The sequence below is a fragment of the Oncorhynchus keta genome, unplaced genomic scaffold, assembly GCF_023373465.1.
Source record: "Oncorhynchus keta strain PuntledgeMale-10-30-2019 unplaced genomic scaffold, Oket_V2 Un_contig_13785_pilon_pilon, whole genome shotgun sequence".
In the NCBI taxonomy this organism is placed as follows: Eukaryota; Metazoa; Chordata; class Actinopteri; order Salmoniformes; family Salmonidae; genus Oncorhynchus; species Oncorhynchus keta.
In genome coordinates this window covers 1-5,077 of record NW_026278358.1, presented here as the reverse complement: position 1 = coordinate 5,077, position 5,077 = coordinate 1, and the positions used below count along the sequence as shown (strand labels likewise).

Genomic DNA, 5,077 nt, shown 5'->3' with positions numbered 1-5,077 from the left:
GTTTAAACCGCCTCGGCGTTTGATACCCGTGTAAATCTCACTAGGATAAGGTAACGTTTGTCAACATATTTTCATAAATCCACAACAATAAATCATGATCTTCGCTTATATTTAGCCAATATTGATCAGAGTTACCTTGTCCTATAGATATCTACACAGTTATGAAATTGGCACGGTGGTGTAAGCCTACACGAAACAGACCTTTTTAAGTGAATCTAAAAATATCCTATGGAATAAAAAGAATGAAGGAAGCGCTGTTCAGATTTAGCTAGAAGGTGTCATGGGAATTATGACTCGCACTTTGGTCGTCAATTCTTACCATATCCTTTATTAACATAGGATTTCTTGCATATACATTCATCATTCATGTTATTTGAGACTAAATTGATTTTATTTATGTATTATATTAAGTCAAAATAAAAGTGTTTATTGTTCATACAGTATTGTTGCAATTGTCATTATTACAAAAATGTATGTATGTATGTATGTATGTATGTATGTATGTATGTATATATACATACATACACACACACATACACATTTTTGCAATAATACTGAATGAACAATGAACACTATCTATATCTATGGATATAATTATATCTCTATATATATCTATATATACAAATGTTTTATAAAATCGGCCGATTAATCGGTATCAGATTTTTTTGTCCTCCAATAATCGGTATCGGCGTTGAAAAATCATTATCGGTCGACCTCTAACCCCTACCCAGTACGCAACACTACAACTAAATACAGCTCCACAAGATGGTGATCCTGTGGAGTTACGTAGCACAAACTGTCTAGCAATAAACTTAAAGCAAGTATGCAGTATCCACATTTTGCGTTTCCGTTCGAAAGGTGGGTGTGGTGCACCTGTCCGTTTGTCCAGTTCCCCACCTGCCCGCTTGTCCAGTTCCCCCACCTGTCCGCTTGTCCAGTTCTCCCACCTGTCCGTTTGTCCAGTTCTCCCACCTGTCCGTTTGTCCAGTTCTCCCACCTGTCCGTTCTCCCACCTGTCCGTTTGTCCAGTTCTCCCACCTGTCCGTTCTCCCACCTGTCCGTTTGTCCAGTTCTCCCACCTGTCCGTTCTCCCACCTGTCCGTTTGTCCAGTTCTCCCACCTGTCCGTTCTCCCACCTGTCCGTTTGTCCAGTTCTCCCACCTGTCCGTTCTCCCACCTGTCCGTTTGTCCAGTTCTCCCACCTGTCCGTTTGTCCAGTTCTCCCACCTGTCCGCTTGTCCAGTTCTCCCACCTGTCCGTTTGTCCAGTTCTCCCACCTGTCCTTTTGTCCAGTTCTCCCACCTGTCCTTTGTCCAGTTCTCCCACCTGTCCTTTGTCCAGTTCTCCCACCTGTCCGTTTGTCCAGTTCTCCCACCTGTCCGTTTGTCCAGTTCTCCCACCTGTCCGCTTGTCCAGTTCTCCCACCTGTCCGCTTGTCCAGTTCTCCCACCTGTCCGTTTGTCCAGTTCTCCCACCTGTCCGTTTGTCCAGTTCTCCCACCTGTCCGTTTGTCCAGTTCTCCACCTGTCCGTTTGTCCAGTTCTCCCACCTGTCCGTTTGTCCAGTTCTCCCACCTGTCCGTTTGTCCAGTTCTCCCACCTGTCCGTTTGTCCAGTTCTCCCACCTGTCCGTTCTCCCACCTGTCCGTTTGTCCAGTTCTCCCACCTGTCCAGTTCTCCCACCTGTCCGTTTGTCCAGTTCTCCCACCTGTCCGTTCTCCCACCTGTCCGTTTGTCCAGTTCTCCCACCTGTCCGTTCTCCCACCTGTCCGTTTGTCCAGTTCTCCCACCTGTCCGTTCTCCCACCTGTCCGTTTGTCCAGTTCTCCCACCTGTCCGTTCTCCCACCTGTCCGTTTGTCCAGTTCTCCCACCTGTCCGTTCTCCCACCTGTCCGTTCTCCCACCTGTCCGTTTGTCCAGTTCTCCCACCTGTCCGTTTGTCCAGTTCTCCCACCTGTCCGTTTGTCCAGTTCTCCCACCTGTCCGCTTGTCCAGTTCTCCCACCTGTCCGTTTGTCCAGTTCTCCCACCTGTCCGTTTGTCCAGTTCTCCCACCTGTCCGTTTGTCCAGTTCTCCCACCTGTCCTTTTGTCCAGTTCTCCCACCTGTCCGTTTGTCCAGTTCTCCCACCTGTCCGTTTGTCCAGTTCTCCCACCTGTCCGTTTGTCCAGTTCTCCCACCTGTCCGTTTGTCCAGTTCTCCCACCTGTCCGTTTGTCCAGTTCTCCCACCTGTCCGTTTGTCCAGTTCTCCCACCTGTCCGTTCTCCCACCTGTCCGTTTGTCCAGTTCTCCCACCTGTCCGCTTCTCCCACCTGTCCGTCTTGTCCAGTTCTCCCACCTGTCCGTTCTCCCACCTGTCCGTTTGTCCAGTTCTCCCACCTGTCCGTTCTCCCACCTGTCCGTTTGTCCAGTTCTCCCACCTGTCCGTTCTCCCACCTGTCCGTTCTCCCACCTGTCCGTTTGTCCAGTCCTCCCACCTGTCCGTTTGTCCAGTTCTCCCACCTGTCCGTTTGTCCAGTTCTCCCACCTGTCCGTTTGTCCAGTTCTCCCACCTGTCCGTTTGTCCAGTTCTCCCACCTGTCCTTTTGTCCAGTTCTCTCACCTGTCCGCTTGTCCAGTTCTCCCACCTGTCCGTTTGTCCAGTTCTCCCACCTGTCCTTTTGTCCAGTTCTCTCACCTGTCTGTTTGTCCAGTTCTCTCAGCATGGTGTAAACACAGTGGTCATAGAAGTCCTGTAGACTCTCGTTGCAGCGACCAATCAAAGCTTTGACCACACCCCTCAGCTCCTTTCCGCAAGGCAGTATGGGTAATCTGAGAGAGAGAGGAGTGAGAAGGGTTAGAATGGTACTGTCGACCACTTAGAGGTTGAGTTGTGGTTGTTGTAAAAATCAAAAGAAGTCACATGGCTCGTCAACAACAGGTGAAACTTACAAGCCCTTACAGAGAGAATTACACCCCTGTGCATGTAATAACAACACACACAGGGGTACCGGTACAGAGTCAATGTAATCATTTCCAAGTTGGCGTAGCAGTCAAGACTTCTTTGTCGTGTCCCTTGTGTGAAGAAAAAGATGTATATTTTTACATCTTTTTTTTTACCTTTATTTAACCAGGCAAGTCAGTTAAGAACAAATTCTTATTTTCAATGACGGCCTGGGAACAGTGGGTTAACTGCCTGTTCAGGGGCAGAACGACAGATTTGTACCTTGTCAGCTCGGGGTTTGAACTCACAACCTTCCGGTTACTAGTCCAACGCTCTAACCACTAGGCTACGCTGCCGCCTCTTTTAAAAAATATTTTCCTAAACCTCAACTTCTAAATCCTCTCCTGCCACCCGCCTCACCCAATGTGGCCTGGATCTGTTTTTACTAAAGTATTTCTATTTACTTCGGATCTGGAATCCCTCAACTGAAGCTAGCCAGCTAACTACCTACCAGCTATCCGTTAGCAAAGTATTGCTAGCGGTCATCAGCTAACCTTTAGCTCGGAAAGCTCTCGCCAGTTCAAACAACGTGACTCAAACCAGAGCATAACGGACCTATTTCTCTCCATATACCCAGATTCCGCAAACTCTAAACATTCTCATCTGGATCTATGCAACTAGCTAACCGCAATCCCGGGTGACCACTCCTGGCTAGCGTGTCCATCCCGAGCAAGCACCAAGTCGCCTGAAGCTAGCCTGGCCAGGGCTCCTGTGCTACCACCGAAGCCCACTCCTGGGCTACAATATCCAGACCCGAATACTTATTTTCCACCATAATTTGCAAATAAATTCATTAAAAATTCCTTTTCTCATTTTGTCTGTCATAGTTGAAGTGTACCTATGATGAAAATTACAGGCCTCATCTTTTTAAGTGGGAGAACTTGCACAATTGGTGGCTGACTAAATACTTTCTTGCCCCACTGTATATACTGTACTCTATATCATCTACTGCATCTTTATGTAATACATGTATCACTAGCCACTTTAAACTCTGCCACTTCATATGTATATACTGTACTCGATACCATCTACTGTATCTTGCCCATGCCGTTCTGTGCCATCACTCATTCATATATCTTTATGTCCATATTCTTTATCCCTTTACACTTGTGTGTATATAAGGTAGTAGTTTGGGTATTTTAAGTTAAATTACTCGTTGGTTATTACCGCATTGTCGGAACTAGAAGCACAAGCATTTCGCTAACATCTGCTAACCGTGTGTATGTGGCAAATAAATTTGATTTGATCCATTTGGCTACTCTTCCTGGGGTCCAGCAAGATTAAGTCAGTTTATACCATTTTAAAAACATTACAATACCTTCACAGATATTCCAACACACTGTGTGCCCTCGGGCCCTACTCCACCTCTCCTGTACTAAATCCATGTGTGCCCGCTGTTCCAGTTCATCTGTTTTTTTAAATCTCATTTTACTGCTTTCATCAGTCACCTGATGTTGAATAGAGTTATAGCCTCCCATAGTCTGTTCTGGACTTGGGGACTGTGAAAGAGACCTCTGGTGGCATGTCTAGTCTTGTGGAGTATGCATGGGTGTCCAAGCTGTGTGCCAGTAGTTTAAAAACAGACAGCTCGGTGCATTCAGCATGTCAACACTTCTCATAAATACAAGTAGCGATGAAGTCAATCTCTTCTCCACTTTGAGCCATGAGAGATGGACATGCATGTCATTAATGTTAGCTCTGTGTACATCCAAGGGCCAGCCGTGCTGCCCTGTTCTGAGCCAATTGCAATTTCCCTAAATCCTGTTTTGTGGCACCTGACCACACGACTGAACAGTAGTCCAGGTGAGACAAAACTAGGGCCTGTAGCACCTGCCTTGTTGATAGTGTTTAAGGTAGAAACTAGGGCCTGTAGGACCTGCCTTGTTGACAGTGTTGTTAAGAAGGTAGAAACTAGGGCCTGTAGGACCTGCCTTGTCGATAGTGTTTAAGGTAGAAACTAGGGCCTGTAGGACCTGCCTTGTTGATAGTGTTGTTGTTAAGGTAGAAACTAGGACCTGCCTTGCTGATAGTGTTGTTAAGAAGGTAGAAACTAGGACCTGTAGGACCTGCCTTGTTGATAGTGTTGTTAAGAAGG

General features: G+C 46.7%; 1 long non-coding RNA gene across 5 annotated transcripts; it reads right to left on the bottom strand.

Annotated features, from left to right (window-relative positions):
- Positions 1-649: 649 nt before the first annotated feature.
- LOC127918218 (uncharacterized) lies at positions 650-2,602 on the bottom strand. 5 transcript variants are annotated; one of them, XR_008099498.1, is made up of 3 exons: positions 2,502-2,602; positions 2,104-2,253; positions 650-873 (listed from the first exon to the last, which is right to left on the bottom strand). It is a non-coding gene; the product is annotated as an uncharacterized LOC127918218 (long non-coding RNA). The 5 variants fall into 5 exon arrangements; XR_008099494.1 differs by having other exon boundaries at positions 2,477-2,576; XR_008099495.1 differs by having other exon boundaries at positions 2,129-2,253; positions 2,477-2,576.
- Positions 2,603-5,077: the final 2,475 nt, after the last annotated feature.